The 26,873-nt window shown below is 53.0% G+C and overlaps 1 protein-coding gene across 3 annotated transcripts in view; it reads right to left on the bottom strand.

The window, feature by feature from the left end:
• Positions 1-26,873, bottom strand: part of Dnmt3a (DNA methyltransferase 3 alpha) — a 108,205-nt gene that overhangs the window by 80,763 nt on the left and 569 nt on the right. The window contains exon 1 of one of the 3 annotated variants that reach the window (XM_085691196.2): positions 26,393-26,529. The exons of the other annotated variants lie outside the window; for them this stretch is intronic. The gene's annotated coding sequence lies outside the window, so the exon portion shown is untranslated. Of the gene's footprint in view, positions 1-26,392; positions 26,530-26,873 lie in introns of those variants that run through there. 3 annotated transcript variants of the gene reach the window in all.

Here is a 26,873-nt window from a genome sequence, read left to right as displayed (position 1 = left end):
GTGTGTGCCTGCCCGGGAGGGGATTGGCAGCAGTGGGAGTGTAGGAGGTAGGCTGGATCGGAGCCCACCCACACCCTTCCCCTTCCAGTTCCCTGTTCTGCTTCCCAGCTCCCCTCCCTGTTGGGCCTTTCCTCCCAGCCCCCTCTGCTAGGGCTCCCTGGAAAACCAGGAGCGGGAGACTGCCCAGGCTTGGGTTTCCCAGGGGACTTGTTTCCTCCCTATGGATGTGACCGCTTGGGAGGTGGGTGCCCCAGTTTGGGCTCTGCACTAGCAGTGGTGGGAGGAAGCTGGAGTGGGAAGGGGCCATTTCAGAGCCAGAAGAGAAAAGGCCTCAGAGGTTAAAAACCAAGAAGAGGCTATGCCCAACAACAGCACCCTAGCTAGGCAGGCTCCAGGTAGGCGGCATTTTATCCATATAGCACTAAGCTTGGCTAGGTACTGGGTTCTGTGAAGGTTGGCTGCCCAAATACCTGAGAGAGTGGCTGGCAGTGAAGAGAGTGGCTCCACACCGTGACACCATACCTCACTTGGAAAACTCCAAACACTTTCTTAGTTTACTGTTAAGTCTAAGGCTCAAACAGTTGGGCTATGTCTGAGGTGCGAGCCAGATCTCATGACCAAACCCTGAGGGACTGAGTGCTCTTGGAAGCTAAGCCCCCCTTATCCCCAAGCCTACAGAAAATGCTCTCCACAGCATAAAAGGAAAACAGATCCAACCCTGTACTTCAAGAGATTTTCCTGCTGCCATTGGTCAATGAGTCCTCCCAAATCCCAGCTTCCCCTCGTGATCATAGTCCATTCCATTCACACACATCAAAGCCTTGAAAAATGGTTGATAGCACCGAGGGGGTCAGTGGGAAAGAATCTTGGCCCCAGAGCCAGCAGATAAGGTCCTGACTGGGTTAGCTGAGTCCCAGGATGTCATCTGGCTCCCACCTGCCCGGCTGTTGGGGCCTCACAGGCAACAGGAGGAGAGCTGCCAGCAGACTAGAGAGATACCTTCAAGTGCCCCACAAAGGACACAGACCAGGCACAAAGCAAGCAATGGGAATTAGTCTGAGCCATGGTCCAGAGAGACACAGGAGAACCTGAACTAGGGTTCTGGGAGAGGAGTCCCTGACCCCAGAGGGGGAAGGGAGGGAGTGGGCAGGAAAAGCAGAACAGCAGAGGGCACCAACCACAAGGGCAGTCACGCAGGAACGGGAAAGGAAGGAAATGTCTCTCGGGCCACCCACATCCCTGACAAGCGAGCTTCAAGAAAGGTCATCACAGAAAACAGTGATCCTGGGTCCCTTCGTGTTTCTCTGGAGATCTCAAAATCCCTCAGCATTATTTGAACTTCTGAAATCATCAGCATGGGACCAGGCAAGGCCCCACTTAGTGGTCGAGGTCCCAAGCCTGCACACAGCACTGCCCACCTGCTCCGGAGAGCCACATTCTTCTCTTAAGTTACCCTGGCTACAGGGGCAGTGAGCTCCTGGGCCACTGTCTCAAGCTAGTAGCAGGCACAAAGCCTTCCCCCCAGTCTCTGGCAGCCCCCAGCACCTACGGCGTCCTCCTCATTCAGGCCAAGGCTGCCCAACAGGAATCCTCACCATGAGCTCAGCCATCACCACCAGCAACTTTTCTCTTCTCCTCAATAATTCTTCATGTCCATAGAGACCCTGAAGAATGTGTGTGTAACAACACCATAAAAGTGTTCATCCTTAGGGCTGAGGAGACTGCTCGGTGGTTAGTGTACTTGTTGCTCTTCCAGAGGACCCTGGTTCCCAGCACCCATACCAGGTGCCTCAAAACAGCCTGTAACTCTCAGATCTGACATCCTCTTCTGGCCTCCACAGGCACTGGTGTGCACACATGCATGCATAAATGCGCACACACGCGCACACACAAATAAGTCAGTCTTTAGCAAGGAAACGCTCATCCTTGAACCCCTGATCCTCCTGCCTCCACTTTCCATGTGCTGGGATTTATCAGTCTGTCTACCATGGCTGGCTGGTCTCTGTGGTACATGCCAAGGACCCCACTAACTGAACTGCCCTGACAGAAGCTTTCGTTGTTGCCATTTTGTTTTCTGGCAGCTCAGGCTGCCCACAAGCTTTCTACACAGCTGAGAACTTGAGCTTCTGATCCTCCTGCCTCCACCACCAGGCGCTGAGATTACAGGTGTGTGCCACCATGCCTAGGGAGAGCTGTAATTCCAACTAGCCTCCACATTTTACCACCTTCTTCAACCTCCAGACAGATCTTCTCTTTTAAAGGAAGATGTGAAATGACAAGAACAGTCCGAACAGGAGAAAAGACATTACCAACAAAATTTCAAGACTGGGAAATGCTGATGAGAGTTCTTAAGCTCATCCTCCACTGGACTGGAAAACAGTGGCAGCCAGGCCTAGATCTCCTCTAGAGCAAAGGCCTAAGGATGCAACACTTACATCAGCACCATAATGAGGCCGGGACTGCCGGTCTGGTCCACCAGTGTGAGCACAAAGGGGCCAGGACTGTCTGTCTGTCCACCAGTGTGAGCACCACAGTGGGTGTCCACCAGTGTGGATCTGAGAGCTGATAAGCCTTCAGGCCAAGCTTCCAAACAACTTCTCTAGGTTAGTTGGTTGCGGTTGTCTATTTTAGTTTTTTTGTTTGTTTTATTTTTGAGACAGGATCTTATTATAGTGCCCAAGCTGGCCTGGACCTTTCTGTGCAGTCTAGGATATCCTCAGACTAAAGATTTTTCTGCTTCTACAATGTGAGTGGTGATTTCAGGCATAAACCGTGACACCTGGCCAGTCCCCTGTTCATCACTTGTTTATTGAGAGAAAGGGTCTCACTGTGTAGCCCTGGCTGGATTGGAACTGGCTGTATAGACGAGGCTAACTTATAACTCACAGAGCTCTGCCTGCTTTTGCCTCCTGCAACCCCTGCTCTTAATCTAGAAAGGTCAACCAAAGGCCAATAGATGTGTCAGGAAAGCGTTTGACTTGGAAGATAGGGACCAGAATAAAGAACATCAAACCGTGTGGAACAAAACACAAAGTCGGCAACATGAACATGGCAAAACAGAAAAGATGTCCTGTAGCCACAAAACAAAAAGGTGATGCTACTGAAAAAGAAAAGTTAGAGAACAGAAAGCACTTCTAGGGTCTGGAGAGATGCACAGCTCAAGAGAGCCCACTGCTCTTAACGAGGACAGGGTTCAGCTCCCAGCACTCCGTGCAACAAGCTTTCGTACATTGTGACTATCTGTTGCTCTCTTGGTTTAATAAAGGACCAAAGGGCCAATAACTAGACAGGCAGAAGTCAGGCAAGACCTGCGGATGAAAAGAGAGGCTGGGAAAAGGGTGGAGTTGCCAGCCAGATGCAGAGGAAGCAGGAGATGAACATGCTGTACTTTCATGTGTTAGAGCGTAGATAAGAAATACAGTTAATTTAAGTTGAAAGAGCTAGCTAGTAACAAGCCTAAGCTATCGGCAAAGTATTTATAATTAATAATAAGTCTCTGTGTGATTATTTGTGAGCAGGCTGGCAGGACAGAAAACCCCACCTATACAGCAGTCACATCACTGGCTTGCAACCACCTGTAACCCTAGTTTCTGGGAATGTGGCACCTCTGGCTTCCTTGTATATACATACACACATAGACACACATACATACATACTGCTAAAAAAAATAAATGCATCTTTAAAAAAAACTTCTAGCAATACAAAATCATGGTAGTAGAAATACAAAACTCAGTGGCTGACTAGAGATGAAATGATTTATCATATGATCCAGGATATCACTAGCCCCCTATCATAACCTCACATATCCAAAAGAGATGAAAGATGTCAAAGAGACATCTGTACTCCCATATTTACTGAGGTGCTGTTTGTAATAGAGAATCAATCAACGGGTGACCAAATGAAAAAAAGATGGGATGTATGGCTGGTCAGTATTGTTCAGTTACAAAACAATGGAACTGCCATTTGCAGCCACATGGGAGGGCTGGGAGCACCTTAGACTAAGAAATAAATCACTGGGCAGTGGTGACACACATCTTTAATCCCAGCACTTGGGAGGCAGAACTCTGAGTTCAAGGTCAGCTTGGTCTACAAAGAGAGTTCCCAGACAGCCAGGACTGTCACACAGAGAAACTCAATTTTGGGGGAAAAAGAAAGAAGGGGGAAATAAAAGAAGGAAAGAAGACATAAAGAAAGAAAAAGGAATCAGGCATGCCACAGGGCATTATTTACATGTGAAAGTTTGGCTAGTCAGGGTGGCACACGCCTTTAATCCCAGCATTTGGGAGGCAGAGACAGGCGGATCTCTGTGAGTTTATGGACAGTCTGGACTACATAGCAAGTTCTGAGCCCACCGGAGCTACTATGAGACCCTGCCTCAGGAAAGAGGAGAAAGCTGTTTTATGTTAGTCTCACAGAATAAAGGACAGGGTAGCAGTTACCAGAGGAGGGAAGAGGCGTGTGAGAGGATGAGAAAAGATGGTTAGTGAGTACTGGGGTGCAGTTAGATACAAGTAACTTTTTTAAAAAGTTTCTTTAATGTGTATTGTATATGTCACATGTGTGGGCTCCCTCAGAGGCCAGAGGAGGGTGCTGTCCCAGGGCAAATATGGGTGGGTGCCAGAAACAGAACTCAGAGCCTCTGCAAGAGCAGCAAGCACTCCCAGCTGCTGAGCCATCACCCAGCTTCACGAGGAGGAACTTCCAGGCTCTGCGTCATGGGAGAGCCACGAGGAGTCTGACTGTTCGTAACACAAAGCATGGGTGATGCCTGAGGTGACGGCTACGCCAATGCCTGACCTGATGAGCACGTTACCCAGAGTACTGAACGGCCACAATGCAGGCAGCAGAGGGGCTCTTTGGGTGGGGTGCTGGTTGGAGAGGCATATCAGGGAGTTCAGATCCACGTAAAAGCTGGGCAGGTGCAGGAACACACTTGTCTGTAATCCCAGCACACTCCTGTCCAGAAGGTGGAGGTGGAGAGAACTACCAGAAGCTTGCTGGTCAGGCAGTGTTCCACATACACACACATGTGCACGCTTGCACACACATACATGCACCTAGGAACATGGAACACACACACAGACATGCACCCACTTGCCAAAATATCTGACAATGTGCACCCAAACTGTGTGTAGAAAATTATTCATCATTTAATAGAAGTGGTTCATTAAAAAAAAAAAGGTGAACATGCTTGTGCATAACTGTCATCCTAGCTACTTGGGAGGCTGAGACAGGAGGCTTGCTATGAGTTTAAGGACAGCCTGGTCAATATAGCAAATTTCAGGTCAGTCAAGTCTGCATGGTAAGATACTGCCTGGGGGAACAAAGGGAAAGAAACAAACTTCACCTCTCCCGGGAGGGGTTTCACTCTGTCACTTCATCGTTTAAGTGTCGGACTGGAATAAAGACACTTTCGGCCACACCAGGTCTCACACTCTATTGGAAGGAAGCTGGGAAAATGTCTAGAATGCAGGGAACCAGCACATGAGACAAGGGCAAGGGCTCTTTGTGAAGCTACAGGAACTACACAGAAACACCCCGACTCAAGACGCAGGCCTGCCAGGCGCTGCCACCTGCCGCTGGACCCGACCAGTGGTAGAGACACCCTCTAGTCCTAATCCACAGCCGGACCCAGGTACGGAGTCCCCGGTCCTAGAGAACGTGCTCCAACCAGGCAGACGAGCTGAGCAAGAGGAAAGCACAAAAAGTCACCACCAACAGGTGGGGAGAGTGCCAAGGGTCACCGCAAAGGAGCACCACGTGTCAGCCATCACAGCCACCCGCCTAGAGAACAGCGGACCCGACCCGGGGTGAGTGAGTACAGATCTCAAAAGAAGACAGAGGCTACTGTCTCTCTGCAAAATCAAGCTGATGGTTATCAGGTGAGGAGTAGAAGAAATCAGCAATGGGCACAAAGGAAACAAGGCCCGCCTTTAATATCAGCACAGGGAGGCAGAGGCGGGTGGGGCTCTGAGTTTGAGGCCAGCCTGGGCTACAGAGTGAGTTCCAATAGCTAAGGCTACACAGAGAAATCCTGTCTCAAAGAAAAAAAGAAAGAAAGAAAGAAAGGAAGGAAGGAAGGAAGGAAGGAAGGAAGGAAGGAAGGAAGGAAGGAAGGGGAAAGAGGGGTGGAGGAAGGAAAGAAAAAAGAAGGAAAAGAAAACAAGGCAAATGAAAAACAAGGCAACTACTAAGTACAGGGAAAAATGAAAAAGAAACTAAACTAGGCTCAGCTGTGAATAAGTCACATTGACATAGTAACACAAATATTATGTTTGTCTAACAAAGGTGTCTACAAACACACACATACTGCACAACACTTTAAGTAACACAAAACTAGTTACTTAAAAGAACAGATTTCTTATGTTAGCCTGAGCATTAGAAGTCATAGTGGTTCTCCTAAAGCTAAGGCCAAGGTGCCAGCAGTTCCGCTTTCCTTCCTACAGACCCTAGGACAGAGAATCCACTTCCCACTGTACCAGCTTCTGGAGGTTGACTCCTCCCCTCGGCTCACAGTCCCTTCCCTCTCCAAAGCTATCCCTGGTCATCAGTCCCTCTTGTCGTGTTACTGACACTCTGCTCCTGCCTTCATCTTTCATTTCTAAGGACCCTCGCGGTTACAATGATGGATTCAGATAATCCAGGATAATCTCTCCATTTCAAAGTCTTTAATCACATCTGCCAAGTCCCTTTGATGATGTGAGGTAACATATCCATAGGTTCAGGGAATGAGAACATGGTCTTTTTTATCATGCCTGTTAGAAGCAGACATCACATGTGAACGTAAGCTCAATAGACATCACTAAATGGGTGCTGGAAGGGTATTGTACAATATAATAATATAATATAAGCCTACTACAGAAACTACTTCAGGTGGGTCAGGGGATAAAGGTGCTTGCCACCAAGCCGGACGACCTGAGTCTAATACCGTAGTGGAGGGAGAGCACTGACCCCTGCGAGATGACCTCTACACACATGCCAGGGTGTGTGCATCCCCGTCCACACACACAAATAAATGTAATGCTTCAAAAGAGAATCTATTAAGGAGAAAAATCAATGAAAAATATCTATATAGAGGGATCAAAAAGTGTTCATATGTGCAGAAGCAGGAGCTACGGGAACATAAAGTAAGATTGCTGGACACATCTAAAAGGATCCATAGTGGCTGCCTCTGAGAAGGCGGAGGAGTAGACAAGGGCCGTCATCTTTGGTATTCTCCTGCTCCCTAGACCTCTGTATGTACTACTGATAGGAAAGATGACTTACCAGGAGAGACCAGGACTGGAGAAAAAGGCAAACTTTATCGCAGCCAATGGCGGTGCGTGACCGCTATCTCTCCACCGCGGCCAATGGCGGTGCGTGGCCGCTGTCTGTCCTCCAGAAATAGGAGCGGAGCTACGGTCATTCCCCTTCTGTTGTTGGGTGAAATCAGCACAGCCCACAGAGCAACCACCCTCGCAGCTCCATCACCTTCCTCCCAGCACGCACCCTGTCCCTCATGAAGTATCCAGTCCTCTACATGTACAAACTCCCAGTCCAGCCCATGATATCACCTCATTTTCATCACTCCAAAAATGGGGGTGTCAGTGCTGAATACATCCCAACCACAGCTTTCCTCATCAGTCACACGTCAGATCAAAGCCCCACAATCCAGTCTCCTTCTGGGGCCTCAAGCTGGCTTCACCCACTGTCCCCAACACCATCTCCACCTTCCTCTCCAGGCTCAGCCTCCTCAACAGCTCAGAACTGATGATGCCTTAGGTCCCAGCTCCGCCTTCGCTCCCACTTCAGCGAGGGCCTGTGTATCACTCAACCAAAATAACCCGACGGCACCCACAGACCTGAATCCCTGTTCTACCCAAACAGCCCAAAGTCAGAGCACCGAAGTCCCTCCCTCCCCACCTCCAGTCTTCTGGAGATTTCTGAAGGTTTTGATTGTGCTTGTATTCCCCCTCCTCCAGACCCCCTGTGGTGTGAGTGAACATGTGACCCGACAGAGCCAATCAGAGGCTTTACCTGAACTTTTTTTAAACTGATGCTACAGAAAGATGAGAAGAGCCAAAAGTGAGTCAGGGGGTTGCCAGTTAGTCTGAGGCCACAGGAGGTGAGCAGGACCCAGAACAAAGAGTCAATGAATGGAGCCGGAACCAAAAGTTACAGCAGTGTGGGCAATGCACAGGCCCACCTGAGGTGAGAGAACTTCCATAGCCTGACTCAAGCTGGTCTCACGCTCTGGGAAGCCCTCCAGGATGCCAGGCTGGTCCAAACCTTGACTTTTTTTCTTTGAATCGGGTTGACCTCAGGTTCCTCAATTGCAAATGGAGGGAACAACAGGAGTCGCCTCACAAAACTGAGGAAAGACTGAAAAAGTGATGAACTGAAAATGCTTCCTCGAGAGCCTGGCACTAAGGAAACATCGATAAATCTTCACAATTATTAGAGTCTGACTCATCCACCCACAGATTTCTCTCCTTTCTCAAAATCCCTGGAGTGCCCACAAGTGGACGTCGCTCAACCAGAAGCTGTGCTTCCTAAGCTCCTACGCCACGCCACACCATGCTTGCGACGAGAGCTTTACGATGTCAACATTTCATTAACGCTCACACAGCACCCCACCATCTGGAGTGGGAACTATTTTTATCCCCATTTCCCAGATGAGGAAAATGAAGTCTGGGAAGGCTCTTAAACTGCCCCAAGATTACAGTAAGAGGACCAAGGCGCAAAGGCTACCCTGTCCAATGCCGTCTCTCGTAATGAGCTCAGGACGTTTCCAGCTATATTCACTTTGGGCACAGATAGGTCAGGAAGCAGTTTCCAGCCTATCTTACTCCTGGTTCAGTTTGCGGGCTGGCGTGGGTGGGATGCAACCGTAACCTAATGTAGTGCTTTGCCCGACGGAGGAGCTCATTTATCTACTCAGCTCTTCGCTGAGTGCCTGCCACTCGACAAGCACTGTGCTTGAGGGTGTGTTAATTGTTCCAGTCAGTCCTTATAAGGAGTCTAAGAAGTGAGTTCTGTTGTTATCTATGTTTTTAAGAAAGAACGGAGAATGCTAAGGACCGCAGCGGGTGACCGTCCAGGATCATGGATCCAGGTCCAGCCAACTCCATAGCCCTTGAAGCAGGGCTGCACCCAGCACTGCACACTAAGTATAGACCCCAGTGTCAAAGGCACCACTAATGACCCTGAAAGACCCCAGCCCCTGCATAATGGCCACACTGTCGCTTCCTGTTTGAACTGGGAACGAGGTTGGGGAGACCCCTGCGAGTGGTGGGCTTGTTCCCCACCCTCATTGCCCCATCATCCACAAAGGTGGTCCAAGCAGAAAGCGAGTGGGGCAGCAGGGCTTCCCCCACCTCCTACCAAAGCCTCTCTGGGTCACAAGGCTGAGGCTGGGTAGAAGGGACAGGAGGAGGTCTTGGTTCTACTTTTGGGTGAGATGACATCACTGTCCCATTCGCTTCCGCCTTCAGAAGTGTCACTTGCACAGCCCACCAGCTGCCCACAGAATACCGAAAGCCTCTGGTGACGGGCCAGCAGTCCTGCCAGCCTGTCCTCACTGCAGAGCCCGGCTGACTCAGGAGTCAGCATGAAAGGATCTCACACCCCCCAGAAACCAGAGCTCCACCATCGGAAGAAGCATTCACGAGCATGCTACACCTCCCGCCACTATGGCAGCACAGGGGAGGGATGGATCTGAATCATAGACTCCTTTGCTTGCGCTAATGGTTACCATGACACAGCCCCTGAAGCAGAGAGAATAAAAGGTTTATGCCCAAAAATAGATGCTGTGAAAGAGCTGGAATTGTTCTCAGGAGTCAACAGGAGCCACCACAGACTTCCATAAAAGAGCTCCTCTTGTGGAGTGTGGGGCACAAAAGACCCTCTCCTTAGGCTATGTTGGTAGCAACCAAATGGGCTTCCCATGGACTAAGTAAGGACTATGGGTAACCAAGCTTGAAGATCCATGGGAGATTCAGCATGTGGTCCCTGATGAGTTCTGTGGCAGCTCCCACCCTCTTCGAGGTGGCTCCTGAACCACAGCCGTGTATTGCTCTCATAGTTGCCAACTCAGAGCCTCTAGCCTCTCTTCTCCAGCTCCCTTCATCTGGCTCCTTCCTGCTCCCCTCCCCATACCTTCCATCTCACTGGAGACACAATCCCCAAAAGAAAGTTTTCACCAGGAGGCCTAAAAATGGGTCGGTAAGAAGGTGAGACATCTGCCTGGTGCTTGGGGCCTCTGGGGCCATTGACTCAACTGTCTGGAAAGAGTTGTTACAATGTCTGGGGGGACTGGTCCCATTAGTAGGCACCGTTGATGTACAGGACCCCAGGAAGACGAGACTAGAATTAGGGAGATCCTCTGGTGGATCCTAGAATTTCCATGCTCCCAAGTAAGGGTAGCAGAGGATTTGGCTCCTTCGTGAACAATGAAGGCTTGGGTCACTAACGAAGCAGGTCGGCTGCGGGTCTCCAGGCTACTGTTTAACAGGAGGAAACCAGATCGCAAATGTGGTCTGTGAACAAACACAGAAACCAGGACTTTTGTGTATTCTCTATAGCGTGAGCTACAGGCAGGCAATTGTGAGCCACCTGATGTGGGTGCTAAGACCCAAACTCAGGTCGTCTGGAAGAGCAACAGGTGTTCTCAACTGCTGAGCCATCTCTCCAGTCCCTGACCTTGAATTCTAATCTTCAGCCTCTACCTCTCAAATGCTGAGATCACAGGTCTGTGCCACCATGATTAGCCAGCATCAGGACTTTGCAAGGGTAAGTCTGGACAGGTAGAGAGATGCTCAGTCACTCCACTGCTGTGCAGGAGCACAGAGGGGTAGGAAAGGTGCACATGGAAGCTATGTAACCAAAGGACTAAGCGCTACCAGGTGCCAGCACCCTTCATTGCCTTCTCTGCGAAAATATGTACAAGCCCTTTAAATATTTCTCCTTTGCTGGCTGCACAACGTAAAACTTAGGAAAGACACCGGCAAGCCCGGCAGCCTTTAATCCCAGCACTCAGGGAGGCAGAGGTAGGGGATCTGAGTTCGAGGCCAGCATGGTCTACAGAGTGGATTCTACAACAGCCAACACTACACCGAGAAACTGTCTCAAAAAAACCAGAGGAGGAGGAGGAGGTGACAGCAGCACTGGAGAGACACTCGAGGAGGAAGCGGACCTTCCTGGACCCAGAGTGCTGTCCTGACGGTTCCTTTATTGTACAGAACTTCTTCGGCATCCAGATCACAGTCTGGATGCTTTCAGGCATCCAGCTCTCAGAGGAACCCAAAGCTCCCAGCACTCAGCGCTTTGCCTGTTGCAGCGTCTCTAGACGCTGGCTCCAATCGGGTATGAGAGCAGCCAGCAGTTCCCAGCATTCCCTTGGAGAGCTAAGCAGCATATCTCGAGGAAGAAGTCTCCTTCAGACCTAAACAGTCCAGAATGTAGACTTCTAAGATTCATTCACGAGGCACTAGTGACTTCTCTGCCGTCTGGGGAGCCATGGCCACACCCTCTTAAGGACTGGCTCTCAGCCCCGGGGCAGCCTCTTCCCGGGTACTCTGGTAACTAAAAGGGCAGGAGCTGTTCTCATAGCCACTACTTCTGTGTTCACTGCAGTTCTTTTCTCTGCCTGACCAACCCTATTATCCCAGTCCTCTGTTATAGCTAATAGTTCATATTAAACTTTCCTTGTTCAAAACACCATGAGGTTTCTGTCTCCTGATGGACCCGGTCTGACACAGCCACTCAGGTCCTCCAGGGCTTTGTCCTTCCTTAAGGTTTTTTGTTTGTTTTTTATTGTTTTTGTTTGTTTGTTTGTGTTTGTTTTTTTTCGAGACAGGGTTTCTCTGTAGCTTTGGAGCCTGTCCTGGAACTAGCTCTTGTAGACCAGGCTGGCCTTGAACTCACAGAGATCCGCCTGCCTCTACCTCCTGAGTGCTGTGATTAAAGGTGTGCGCCACCACCACCTGGCCTTCCTTAATGTCTTTGAGCTTATTAACAACCCTGCCAGCTAGCCACTCTCTGGTTCAAGCACTCTTCCTCAGGAATCACATATGGAACGCCATTGTTGAGTTGAGCTCCAGGGTGAACAAGAGCCCCTGCTTCTGGAAGTTCACAAACTCAAGGACTATCTGTGCTCGGAACTGCCACCCCAGCCTTTGCACTGTGTCCAGGGCTAGTGAGGGGCCAGGCCTGCCTTCACTGGTGCACTATTGTGGCTGCACTACTGCGGCTGCACTATTGCAGTTCTTCCCTGCAGCCCCCAGGCTTACCGCACACAGCCCTCCACCTGCAAGGCTCTGTCTGTCTGTCTGTCTGTACTTTTCTCCGCCTGCCCATCTGGATGCACAGATGAAATTCTGCTCTTGAGAACCAGGTCCCTAGAGCGGGTCCTGTTTCCTGAGTCTCAGCAGAATGTCCACACAGGCTTCCCTCAACCCAAACCTGAGGCCCATGAGAAGTTTATGACTGACGGTGGTGGCGGAGCAATCCCGGGGGTATTTAAGACAATCCCACAGCACACTGACAAGGGCGGGTGGTGGAGAACGTAAATCCTATCTTGCTAAAGCTACTCCCCCCCAGCTGTGAGGTGCCAAGGGTTTTCACACACGGTAAAACCTCACTGATCTGCTCTTACCCTGACAGCTGGCTACATACCGCTTTGATGCTTGCTCTGACCTCATCTCACCTCTCCCAGCTGACCCCCATCACTCCACGCCTGGTCATGTCCTCAGTTGATATCCTGTTTCCAGTCTGTTCACAGCATTCTCCTCTGAAAGAGGAGCCCCTCCCAAGCCCTCTGAGATCCCCTCACCCCATCCTTCAGGCTGACATATCTCCTTCCTTCATCCCTGCCTGACCACCTAGGGGCTCTAACAGTGTCTGTGGGTGGTCATGCAACTCTGCACATGTATATAGATGTGTCTAGTTTCCCAAACATATGAGGTCAAGGGTCAAGTCTTGTTCTTTCCCAGACAAGCAGCAGAGCCCACAGTTGGGGCTGGCCTCTGCCCTGTTCTAGGTGACCCTTGAGTAGAGAGACTGTAAGAAGTCACTCCCAGGCAGCTGCAACATCTCCAGCACAGCGCAGCGCAGCAGTGCCTAGAGTGAACCTCCCAATCCTTCCTCTAGGGGTTGCTTAGCAGAGCCCCAAGGCATGGAAAGGCCACATGGAGCTGAGGGTCTATCCACTAACGCCAGGCCAAAACTGATGCCTGCCATAGTTTTTGCAGGTCTTCCTGCCCACAGATGTCCAGGTGAAGGAATCACAAGGAACCCAGAAGGGGCGGGCCTCCCACCCCTGGTAACCCTTGGAAACTGGCTTGTCTGCAGCTACTCTTCACCACAAGGTAAACAGCCAAGCTTCCTCAGGCCCGCTCTATTTCCCTCTTTCTCCACACAGCACACCAATAACTATGGAGCTGAACACTCCTAGGTCAGAACTGGGAGGTCCCATAGGGCCGTCGGGACCTGGGAGGGATGGGTGGAGCCAACTCCTCCTCAGAGAAGGAGCAGTTCTTACAACCTCTCTGTGCACCTTGCTCTGTCTGCCTATCCTCCACTCCAGTGGAAAGAGGTGAGGAGAGCAGGAGGAAATCCACTTCCCAGAACCCTCAGCCCCTTCACAGAAGCCCCGCTTCAGTGGTTCACCAGACCACTCCTCAGACCCGCATCTCTGATGTTTAGAGGTGTGGGGCATAGCTTCCTATCTGTGAAGCAGGGTGAATGGGAATTCCCAACTTGTACATCGACCTTGAGCTATGAGAACGTCCGAATGGCAGGATTAGCGTGGTGCCTGGTGTATGGGCGGAACTCAACAGAAGGTCACTTAAAAACTACTCTGTGACTCAGAATAAAGGGCCAGGTGACCTCCACTGTGCGCTAAGTTCCACTCAGAGCAGCTAGCTCACACTCCTAGGTGTCTGCTGTAGCCTGATTCAGGGTCACAACTCTCTTCCTTCCAGGGTGACCTTAGAAATATCTGTTATTCACACAGGCCCAGGTGTATACACACCAACAAATGCACACACAGAGACCAAGCACACACAAAACTCAGATGCGCGCGCGCACACACACACACACACACACACACACACGCATACATACAGAGAGAGAGAGGCATACAAACACAAAACACAGATACACAAACACCATCACAAGCATGCACAGAGCCACAGAGTCACAGATGTATACAGCAGATTCACATACAGAAACACAAACACATACCTACCAACAGAGAAACACATACAGAGGCACACAGGCATAGAGATAGTGTGGCACAAACATGAAAGACACACGTGACAGACACCCAGATGGGTGCAGAGAGTCACACAAACACAGTCACAGATGAGCACACAGAAACAGGCACAGGAACACACACAGGAAAGCTCCCATGGTGACCCACGCACACTGGTCCTCCAGGAGCTGCAGACCCTCGGGGATGCCTGGAACAGGGGGCCTGAAGCCACCCCAACACAGATGGGCGTTTGCACATTTCACCTACTGTGTGGGCCAAAGAGGCATTTGGAAACCAGCTTGGGAAGACCATAACCGTTCACAATATTGTTCTGCAAGAGAATATAAAACATTGCCCTAGAAACAAACGTTTGCAATAGAACCCTCCAAAAGCTGGGAATTGCCTGCACCAGAAAACTAACAGTGCAAGAAGGGGGAAAAACCGCATAAACTTGGTTTGCCTCTGTAAAATTAATACCAATTACAAAAACATTTATATGAACTGCTTACCATTTACACCTAATTACCATGCAGCACAATTATGCATATCATTAAGAGTACACAGGATTAATTACACTGTATGTTTCATGTGATTACACCTCCACACCCTGAGTTCACAGAGGCCCAGCCTCCCCAGGGTCAGGCCAGGGTTGAGACCCTTGCCAAGTTCTGCAGCAGGATCCACAGCAAGCCACACCCAGCCTCACGGCTGCTGGCCACGGACAGTCTGAGGCTTTGCCGGGCCCTTCTGGCCAATACCATCAATATACACACCCCTGACGAGAAGCCATCTTTGGCCAAAGCCAAAGGATTCGAGAATCTTCAAACGTCTAAGGGTCACAATACGGTCAAATGGCCCCATGGGAACCTGGACCCACTGTCTTCAGGGGTCTGGTCCTGCAAGAAGGGCAGCCCACCCAGTCCAGACCTCATCACCCCCAAGCTCACCTGTAGCCCCATGACTGCCACCTCTGCTCTCTCTCTGTCTCTGATCCCCTCAGTTCCCACACTCAGTAGCCTCTCAAGTGTGCTGGGGTGACACAGGCTGGTGGCAAAGAACTAAACACGAGGAAGTCACTGGCACCTGATAGAGACTGTCACGGTTACAAGGAGTAGGAGGTGCCGAGTCGGCCCTTGCTCAGCTTACAAGACGGAAGGGGAAGCAGGCATGTGCAGACGCGCTCTCTCTGTGCCAAACCAAGAACACACATGGCTGAATTTAAATCCTCAAACACCTGTGAAGCCAACTGCCTAAGGAGTCTTCTAAAAGACGAGCGAAAGAAAATAGCCAGGCTTAGAGCAAGGAGCGCGTACAAGGCAAACACACAAACAACGAGTGAGAGTGTGCCCACTCGGCGGGTGGCAACGCCAAGGTGGGCAGAGGCTGGTGATCCGCTCAAGGACACACGCCAAGGAAGTAGCAGAGTCAAGGTCAAACCCCATCCACCTGCCAGGGGCCAAGTCTGATGGTCTTGGCCCACTGCCACACTGCCTCTGCCTGAGTTCAGCAGTACCAACATGGTTCATGTCTTTAACCCCAATCCTTTGATTCTACCTCGTGAAACGCTAAAGACACCTTTCTCTCCGACAGTTTTTGCCTTTCTGTTCTTTGTATCCTTTCTGTTCGCTTACCAAAAAGGCTGGTCTCGACTTATTCCCTCCTACTTTGGCAGACCTGGCCCCGATAGAGAGGGGCAGCTTTACTCGGGCCCAAGGATGTGCTCAGCGGTACTTACCCAAAATGGAGCAGTCTGGGAGTGGAGGGCTAGGTCTGGCAGCTCATCTCTGGGGGTAGGGGGTGAGGGATTACCGAGAAGCAGACATCCTAGTTCAAATCCCCAAACGCCAGCATCACTGCCGCCTGTGGCACAAGCCTGGTGAAGTCACTGATTCCCTGACACATCTGCAGGGCCGCCTAGCTCTGATGAAAGCAACCCATCCCACGGACGCCCCCTTCAGGGCCTTCTGACGCAGGCTCTCGCCTCCTGCGAGCCTGGCCCAGGCCCAGGCCCTCCTAAGGAAATAAACTCAAACCACAGCTCCAGTGCCCCCCAGGAAGCAACACCCCACAGGCCTCATGAGCTCTCCTGTGCTAGCAAAAAAGGGGTCACCACTGCCCCCCACCACACCCCCTCCTCCTCTGCACTGCTGTCCCTTACAATTATTTCTACACTGATTTTCTACCTGCATTTCTCTTCTTTGGTGCCCCAAAATGACCTTTCTTGGATGTCGCTGGGGACTTAAGGCTCCAAGACTAACACTCAGCCTCCTCTTGGGATAATATCACAGCTTACCACAGCCTGACTGGGCCCAGCCCTCTAGCCTCATTGGGTTGAAAATGCCCACCTAGCTAACTGTTCCTTGCCCTTCCACTCAGCTTAGGTGTCACATCCGGCAGAAATCCTTCAGGACATTCCCTCTTTGTGACAGGCTTCCCTTATCTAGGCCCAGTAAAGACGTGAGCCCCCTTCCTGTATTTTGTTGTTGGTTTTACAGCTGCCCACAGCTGACAATTTGTTACCCATCTCCCCCCGAGGCTGCACGGCCCTTGGGTCTCATCTGTGTAACCAATGCATGGCACCCTGGGGGCTTTTCAGAGGTGCATCTGCAGCAAGGGACCTCCAGAGAGAAAGCTGAAAGGCTGCTTAGACCTGCCACCTTGGGGCCCAGGCTTCAGATGCCAGGCTATTGGGAGGGTGTCGAAAGCAGAAAATACAGAGGCACTGCCCAGCCCCACTGGGCTTTTTAGATGAGCTTCCAGAACCAGGCAGGGCCTCAGACCACCACCACCAGCCAGGCTGGGAACCACAGGCCTCTGAGAGGAGCAACAGGCGCCACACTGTTGCTGGCAATAAAACTATTAGAAACCATTGCAAAGCCAGCTGCCAAGCTGGTTAAGGTCTGGACCCTCCCTTGCTCTAGGCTATGGGTAAAGCCAGTAGCTCCAGGAAGACCAGAACCTATAGAAGACCAGGGGGCAGAGAAGGCCATCAGGGGCAGAGCTTGGGCCATACCACTCGGGCGGGAGCATCTACAGTCAATTCCTGGCTTTGCAGTGGGTGTTACAGAGAGACCATCAAGGTAGCTCAGGAAATGAAGGTGTCTATTGCCAAACATAACAACTGGGGTTTGATGTCCAGGAGACACATGGTGGAAGAAGAGAACAGACACCTCACAGGCTGTCCTGACGGTCATACATGTGCCTGCCACCATCTATCTATCTACAAATATATATGGTGACCATAGGGACTCTCTTCCCTGCATCCTAAGGATGATAAGCATTTTGTAGGCTCTCACACCACAGGGCCTTCATAAGAGCTCTCCTTATTCATGGAGCATTGTACAGTGACCCCCACTTTAAGAAAAGGGGCACATCCTTCCTGGGTACCCACTATGTGCAGCTGTCCTTGCCCAGTTCACAGAGAAAGTCTGCATCTCAAAGCTGCTGACAGCCAGGCAGCCAATGAGTCTTAGCTAGCATCTGAGATGCTAACCCCCAGCAGGCGGGGCCGCCTGCCTCCCCAGTTTCCTTTTTATCCTGCACATCTGCCCCTAGGAGCCTAAGTAAGGGTCTGATCAGCAGAGGGACGAGCCCTGGTTTACCTCCATACTGGGTTCTTCATCTCTCCCTATCTTACCCCTTCTAGCCTTGTCTCCAACAAGGACAGCTAGATCCAAGAGGCACCCATGGCCAGTGCTGGGGAAGGCACTGAGATAGACAAGATGGATCTGATACTATCGCCAAACAACAGGCCCTGGCTTCCTAGGGCAGCAAGGTGACCAGGAAGAGAATTTTTATGCTCCTTTCCTTGCCTCTCTCTTCTATGCTGTTACCCACCTCCTCAGGAGCTCCTGGATCAGAGCTGGAGAATTCTACAGATACTCCTTCCTAGAGTGGAGTCTTCTGAAGGCTCACTTTTTCCTGCTTGAGTGTGGCCTCCACCCCGGCTCAATCTTTAGTTGTCTTCAACTCCCAGGGAACAATTTGGGGGATAGTAGTTCACTGCAGTGATGCTTTTCAGAGGGATTTTCAAAGGCTTTTCCCCGATCCTGGTCCAGCCATAATCCTACAAAGCTGGACTGTCCGCCGTCCCTGCAAGTCCAGTACAAGCAGCTCCTCTGTACCCAGCTCTTCTTGATCTGGGTTTCTTCCTGCACACACTGAGTAACCTGGCCCCGAGTCTTTAAAAAAAAAATTCTCACCATTTATTTATTTGTAATTTTGTTTTGTTTATTTGAAATAGTCTATGTAGACCTGACTGGCCTCAAACTCACAGAGATCTTCCTGCCTCTGTTATCCAACCGCTAGGATTAAAGACATGCACGTGTCTCTCTCTCTTTCTCTCTCTCTCTCTTCCTCTCTCTCTCTCTCTCTCTCTCACACACACACACACACACACAAACAGTCGTTTTTGTGGGATCCTGGGGATTAAATCCTGATCACCAGGCTTGTCTTGCATGCATGTTTCCCCACCGAACTCTCTCTCTTTTTTTTTAAAGATTTATTTATTTATTATGTATACAACATTCCTTCCATGTATGCTTGCATGCCAGAAGAGGGCACCAGATCTCATTATAGATGGCTGTAAGCCACCATGTGGTTGCTGGGAATTGAACTTAGGACCTCTGGAAGAGTAGTCAGTGCTCTTAACCTCTGAGCCATCTCTCCGGTCCCTTTTTAAAATTTTTTTTACAGCATTGATTTATGGTTCTTTTTTGTTGTTGTTACTGTTGTTTTTGAGACAGAGTTTCTCTGTAGCTTTGGAGCCTGTTCTGGAACTAGCTCTTGTAGACCAGGGTAGCCTCAAATTCACTGCCTGCCTCTGCCTCCTGAGTGCTGGGATTAAAGGTGTGTGCCACCACTGCCGGCTTCTCTCTCTTTTTTATTTTGTTGTTGTTCCAATATTATTATTAATGTTTATTGTTTTTCGAGACAGGGTTTCTCTGTGTAGCCCTGGCTGTCCTAGAACTCACTCTGTAGACCAGGCTGGGCTCTAACTCAGAGATCTGCCTGCCTTTGCATCCTGAGTGCTGGGATTAAAGGTGTGCGTCATTGCCATCACCACCCCGCTCCATGGTCTACCCACAAGCTTTCAAGTATGATTTTCTTTTGTTAGCAGACCTCTCAATCCCAACCTGCCTTTATCTGGACTCCTATTAAACCAGCTCTGCAAAAGCCCTGTGCCTGAAGGTTCCTTTGAGGGACCTGCCTTTCAACAATTTCACAAAGCCCAGGCTGCCCTCAAATTCACTGTGTAGACAGAGAATGCCCTTGAACTCCTGATCCTCCAGCCCGAATGTGTGCACTACGAAGTCCAGCTTCACGCTCTGTTTTGAGATGGGGGGCCCTCACTCTGGAGTCTAAGCAGGCCTGAGACTCTCAGCCATTGTCCTGCTTCAGCCTCATGGATTGGGCTTCTGTTATTTTCACTCCTGACCCCCAGCCATGCTCCCAGGCCTGGTTTCCCATTGCCCCCGCTACTGAGGACGAAGCCTTCTACACTGCAGACTCTTTCCCTTCATTACAAGAGTTCTGGATAAAATACAGCTCTACCCCACCCCCCTTTTATGAGTTAGGTATGAGTTTATTTGTTGTTGTCATTATAAGCAAATTTACTTACATTTTTTCAAAGAATACAAAAATATATGACAAAAGAAAGCCATATTCTCGATGATAGGCTGGTATGTCTCCCTAAGAGGGAAATCTTTTCCATGCATCCACTAACCTATAAATGTGAATAATTAACTTTTTTTCTTTGAGACAAGGTGTCACTATGTAGTCCTAGCTGGCCTGGAACTTACAGTGTGGACTAGACCGGCCTTGAAATCACAAAAGATTTGCCTGGCTGTCTCTTGAATGCTGGGATCAAAAGTGTGTACAACCACACCTGGATTTTCTTTTCTTTTCTTTAATTAAACTTGACCCACATGGTGGAAGGAAGACTCCCAGAGTTGTCCTTTGACCTCCGCATGCTTGTCATGCATGTGTATAATAACACACACAACAAACAATAAAATAAAATTTTAAAGAGTTTTAAAAAGTGAATTAGACCTCTAGCACTTAGGAAACAGAGAAGGATGGATGTAGAGTTCAAGGCTAGCCTGGTCTACAAAAGACAAGAGTGCATTAAGCACATTGCAGTTCTGGGTGACCCAAGAGGACCTCATGAACACTCAATCAGTAAGAACAGATATCCTCACCAGCTCACATGCTTCGAGGGAATCTATGTAGATCTCCCTTTATTTGTAAGTTGATCCTTTCAGACTCTGTATTAACCACACAGGTCCATTCCACCAGCAAGCCTCCTCGCCAAGGCGTCTGCCAGCTGGAATGTTAGAGGATGCCTCCACTTGGCATGGGGAGGGCACACTGTCTGGCATCTCCCAGAATCCTTTGGGAAACGGAGAAGTCATGCTTCAAGGTCATGGCCGCGCACAGACATCTCAACGCAGTCCTCAGCCAGGCAGCAGCTCAGCCCACAAGCCTGACCCCGCAATCCCATCGTCACCACCCTAAGCATCTCATGTCACCTTTCAGAATGGTTCCTGGAACTCGCTGACCTGTCAGGTCCAAACTGTCTTCTGCACCAGCCTCCATCTTCCAGGACAATACCAGCACTGGGGCCGGGTGCAGAGGCTCACATCTGCAATCCCAGCATTCTACAGGCTAAAGTGGGAAGATTTACCATAGGTATGGAACCAGCCTAGGACAGAGCAAGACGCTGCCTCAAAAATCCAAACCAAACCAAACAGGAACTCTAGGTTAAGATTCAGGAGACCCCAACCCCAGTCCCACCCTGGCTATAAGATGGCCATCTGTCCATCCCATCTAGGCACCCAGACAGGCCAGTTGACAGGCTCAGAATTAAAAATGACCTTGGTGTTTGGAACAGAGAGGCAGGATCAATAGGGATGACCACAGAAAAGAGAAAATGAGAAGCTGGTCTGGTATCTAAATAAGGTAAGGAAACCTTAGGGGTCGGAGGATCACAGCAGGACAAAGCAACAGTCACTGCTGAAAAACAATCATACCATAGTCGGGTTCAGTTAGAGGGCCCTGGGCCCCCACTGACTGTGGAGCAACACCCACACCTGCTGGCGCTGAGCTAGCTGACTAGGTATCTCCCTGGTAGGGGAAGGAGGGGAAAGGCAATGCAGGACTGTAGAGGCGAAACACCTGCTGAAGGGTCTGCCTGGAGCATGGGCAGCAGGGGATGTAGGGACCTCTGGGACACCAGAACAGGGACTTCTGCCTAAAATCCACATGGCTGTAGCTATCAGTGGCAGCACTGAGGGACCTCGGCCTGCCCTTCCCTTTGTTGCCAAGACCCCCTGGGGCTATGCAACTGGACTCTGGCCTTCCTGTCCTGAAGTCTGAGCTCTTAAGCCCCAGTCTACGGAATGAAGAATTGAGATCCTGCACCGCCTGGGCTCAGCTGGCCCAGCCTGCTCCACACACCCCACCCCTTGCAGGGAGGTTTAGGGCATTTCTCCAGGGGCACACACAAGAGTTACCAAGTGCAGAGACCCTCTCCCCAAACTACTGGGAAGCCTTAGCAAAGCTTCCGGCGCCTCCCATGTCCGAGTCCACCTCCCCACTCCCCCGCCCACCACACATGTCAATCCTGGGCTGTCACTAGGTACTGCCCCTTCCTCCTAGAAGCCCATCTTCACCCCTCAATGGGCAGTGACCTCCCTCCCCAGCACCCTGCGGCTGTTAATTAGTTGGGTACTCCACAATACGGCATCTCCGCAAAGTGAGCCCACGGCCGGGCTCACAGGAAATGCCCAGCAAATAAAATCTCAGGCAAGAGGAAGCAAACACAGAGGGAAAATGCTACCAGACTCAAGCCAGGGGATGAACAAAATGCTGGAGCTAACTCGAGGGACTGGAGGTGCTCGGGCAACCTGTTGACAGAGCCATTTGTGAGACTGGGACAGCCTGCCAAGATTTCTAAGCAGCGTCAGCAATGCTCACCCAGGTTTTGTCAAAGAAGCAGGAAAGTGGGCGGGGTTTCTCAAAACACCCCCCCTCCCACGCAGACCCACATGCAGAGAGCAGTGACAGCAACCCACACATTCACTGACCCTGGGCTAAGATGGTGACTCTGCCACCCATCCTGGGAGCCAGCAGTTACCTCCTCGTCACTCCAGGACCCTCGCTTACACAGCACCGAAATCGGCACACATACAGCAGGCTGTCTGGCCATACACATCGGCACAAATCCACAGACACAGCGTGGACCCCATCTGACCCACACAATTAGTGAAATGGAGGCAGCTCGGTCACGGCACACATCTCTCGGGAAAAGGCTTGCATGTTGGGAACTCAGTTTCATTTCTTAGGGGACAATATAATCACCAAGACAAATAAAGCCAGATACACACGTCAGCCCAGGTACGAGAGAGGCTGAGGAAGGATGGCGACTTGAGCACAGGAGTTTGAGACCAGAGTGGATTAAGAGTGATTTCAAAAATAAAAGAAACTTAAGACAAATGACCCAAAATAAGTCCTTAAAGTTCCCTCCTTGTAATACCAGCACTTGGAAGGCAAAGGCTGGAAGATCAATTCAGGCCAGCCTTGACTACACAGCGAGACCCTATCTCAGGGGGGGAGGGATGATGAAAAGGTACCTGGTACCTTGATGGAAAAGCACCTGGTACCTTTAATCTACTATTAAAGCCCTGGTCCAGAGCAGCAAAGTCCTTGCAGAGGCAGCCTTGCTGAGGCAGCTGATGGCTTCTGGTATCCACCAGATACTAAAATGGAGGGAGAAACAACTCCCCCAAGGCCCACATCCTAGCTCTAACTTCTACAAGCCAAACACACTCAACCATCAGAGGGAAGGAGGTGGTGATGGAGACCCTGGAAAAGGCAGCCATGAGAGGAACTGGGCATGGCCTCACCCAGATAGCCCCCAACCCAGCTCCTAAGTGTCCTCAGGGCTCTCTTCCCACCCACGATCCTAAGCACTGGAGCATCACTGCTAACATCTTAGAAGGGGTCCACCCATCTGAAAGTCAAGGCTGTGCTGAGTCTCCCCTTTCTATCTGGCCCCCTCAAACAGGAGTCTTGAGGGAATCTGGGAAAGAACTTGGGTCTCTGGGAGACTGCGCTCTCCAGGTGGTCTATAAGCAGACAATGAGTGACCACTGGACTCACCACCAACCACAGAAGGCTAGGAGAGCAACAACCTGGGAGAGAGTGGGGCACTACCCTCACGGGAGCCCCACTAAATGTCCAACAGAAGACCCAGCATACTCCAGATAAGGCAGATCACCTTCAGCTCATCTTGTCCCTTGCTGGCTTGTTGAGAAGAGGAATGGCAGAAAGGGGCATGAAAATGATCGTGGAATGTCCCTAAGGACTGAGGGACTTGTGAGAGATTGGGCTGGGAGAGACCCTTGCAAATTTCCCCGCACACCTTCAGGAGCGCACCACGTGTGAAGGCTGCACGGAAGCTGTGTCTTACACACTCGGCAGTCAGACCAACATACCATCCCGGCCCTCTCTGCCAAAGCCCAACCCCTGGCAGGCTCTTACTCTCTCCCACCTTCTCTAACTAAGAAACCTTCTCCACCACCACTACTGTGGGGGGTGGGGGACGACGACAGAACAGCCTATCCCTATTCTGGGTCTGAAATTCCACCAGGAAACCTGGAGCCACAGAATTTCAAAGTTGGAATGGGGCCTTCAAGCGTCATCAACCCCCACCACAGAGGAATCCCGCCTGCAGACACACTGACAGATGGCCATGGGCGCCTCTCTAGGCTCCTCTAGTGTGGAAGGCAGCCCTAGCATTTGGGATGTTCATTCCTTGAGTCTAAAGGGGATTCACCTTTCCTCAGGTGAGGCTCAAGGCAAGCACAAGAAAGCCTGGGCCACCGTGAGCCCGGGAATCAGGAGCTGCAGACTGCATGGGGGAGGGGAGCTGAAGATAAAGCACCAGGAAGCAGCAGGGCCTGCAGGAGAAGGGGCTTCACGAAAGTGAAGAAGGCAGGTGCCAGACCTATGACACAATTCGGCCTGGGGCCCCTACCAACCCCTGCCCCCAGACACAAATGGACACTCTGACATCATTACCTGTCAACAGCTCCATCACGGCCTTAATGGGACCCAGAAGTAGAGGAGACTAGTCGGCTTGCCTAAAAGCCCACAGGAACTTCCACAACCCAACTATCCAAAGGCAAGCGACTGCCCTAACTACCTGCAAATGGCTCCTGCCAACATAGGGGATAGTCCAAAGAGGGTCCGTCTGGCAGCTGGGCTTCCCAAATCCCACAGGCCAGTCCTAACACCCCAGCAACGCAAGAATAGCTCCCCAGGCTGCAGCTGTCACATCTGCCTGGGAGGGAGGAGGCACAGCGGAGCAGCACCTGATCCCTGAATCCCTGCGCAGCTTGCCCGCCTGCCTGCCCAGGAGGAGGTTCAGCCGCTGGCAGCCCTGGGTGAAACATGAAGACCGAACTGTCCCCAGGGGATGCTGATGGCAGTCTCTGGGCACAGCACCGAGGGGCAAGCTGGGTCACCAGGCTGAGGATACTCCTCCCCGAAGGCTCCTGTCCCCTCTAGTTTGAGAGAGTGCAGTTGTGCGGTCCCCAGCCCGCCCTTCCTCCCCAGTGCAGGCCAGAACTGCCCAGCTGGGTGCAAGACGCCATCTTGGGTCAAGGTGCAGCCACGGAGGGCTCCCCTTGGGAGCCCGAGAAGGGAACCCTGAGACCCAGTGGGAACCTATTCCCACCCAGGGTGCTCACACCTACTCAGCTGGCTTTGCGGAGGAGAGGAGGGGATGCAGAGAAATGGAGAAGCAACTGAGGGGGGAGCGAAGCGAGAGGGTGCCCCCAAGAAAGCAGGCTCCAGGAAAGCAAAATGAAGTTTGGCAGCCATAGGGCCGCGGGCCCCGCGAAGAGGGGCTGGGGGAGGCCGGGGGCGGGCCCTGGACACATGCCAGCCCGGTCCGCGCCAACGAGGAGGGAGGGCTTGACGGCCTGGAGTGGGGAGCCCGGGTGAGGGCGGGACCTGGACTGCGGCCGGCGCCGCTCTGAGGCTCGGGGTCTCCTGAGGTGTGGGCAACGTGGGGACCGAGACCCCCGATCCGCAGCCTCCGCGAGGCCTCGTCCTTCACTGTGCAGATGCGAAGCTTTCAAGGACACGTCTACAGCGGCCCGGCGGGGGTGCGTGTGAGTGTGTGCAGGGGGAGTCTGCTGCAGGGGGCGACCCCGGCATCCCCACCGGAGTCGTTTCCAGCCTCGCCGCTCTCGCCCCCGCACCTTCCAACCCTCCGCGGCCGGGCCCGGGGATCTTCGCCCACTCCCGCCCCGCCCCCACACTGCGGCGCTGCCGCCGCCACCACCGCCGCCCCGCTCCCACGGCCCGCAGCGGGGGCAGGGAGGAGCCGGGCTCGACGCCCCCCCCCCCGCTCCACGCCGTTCCGCCTGGCCTCCGCGGGAGCGTGCGCCCCCCGAACGGGCACGCTCCCCAAGCGCGCGCCCCTCCCAGGCCCGCCGGCGCCCCGCACCCCCAAGCCACAGGTGGCCGCGGGAAGATCGCGACGCCGCGCTCCCAGGCGCGGGCCCCGGCCGCCCCTCGGCCCTGCCGGGGGCCTCCAGGGTCCCCCCGCCGCGCGGGGCCTCCAGGCCCGGGGGAGGGGCGGGGCGGGGCGCGGGGCCCGGGTCGTGCCAGGCTGCCATTTTCTGCCGTGGCCACGGCGCTCCCCGGCCGCCCGCCCGCGCCCCCTCGGCCCCCCTCCCGCCGCCCGATTCCGGGTCGGGTCCGCGCCCCGCAGCGCACGGCTGCAGGCCCTGGCAGGGCCCCGGGGCGGGGGCAGAGCCCGGAAGGCGGAGGCGGCGGGGCCCTGCGGCAGCGCGCGTCGGGTAGCGCGCAGGCCGGCGGAGGCCCCCCGCGGCATTGTACGGACTTGAACTTGAGCCCGGGCCGGGCGGGGGCGCCGAGGGGCGTCCGCGGGGGAGGCGGCGCGCAGGAGAGGGGCGGCGGGCGAGCCGCGGGGACATAAACAAACCCTCGGCCCGGGCCGTCCGCGTCCGCAGCGCCCGCCCCGCGCACCGAGTTGCGGGGTCCGAGCCGCGCTCCCCACCGCCCCGCTGCGCCCTCCCGCCCGCCCACCCTCCCTGCTCCGGGACCGCGGGCCGCGCTGGTTACCGTATGGCCCGGCGGGTCGGGCGGCCCGGCTCGCCCTGCTGCCGCGGCGCCGCGTCCCGGCTCGTCCTCTGCTCGCGCCGCCGCCCGCGCCGCCTCCCGGCCCGCCCGCTGCCTGCCGCGCTCCCTCCCTCCGTCGCTGTCGCGCTCCCTCTCTCCGCCTCCTCCGCCGGGTCCCCCCCGCCCGCCCCTTCTCTCCGCCTTCCTCCTTCCCTCCCTCCGGCCGCCTGCCGCCCAGGCCTCCGCCCGCCGCTCGCCCCCCGTGGCCGCGCTGGCTCCGGCCCCGGCGCTGCGGAGACGCCCGGGAGACATCACCGGGGGCCCCGGGGCGCCGCGGCGGGAGCGGCGTGGGCGGCGGGCGGTCCTAGCGCCCCCGGCGGGAGGAGCGGGTTCGGGACCCCGCCGCGCCCCGACCGCATCGCTCCGGGTCGGGCACCCCGCCGGGGCTGAGCTCCCGGCCGCCCGGTGCCCTTCGGGTCGCCCC

The sequence above is a fragment of the Myodes glareolus genome, chromosome 6 (assembly GCF_982192425.1).
Source record: "Myodes glareolus chromosome 6, mMyoGla1.1, whole genome shotgun sequence".
NCBI lineage: Eukaryota > Metazoa > Chordata > Mammalia > Rodentia > Cricetidae > Myodes > Myodes glareolus.
Note: the sequence above shows the minus strand (reverse complement) of the source record. Positions and strands in the feature narration are given on the sequence as shown.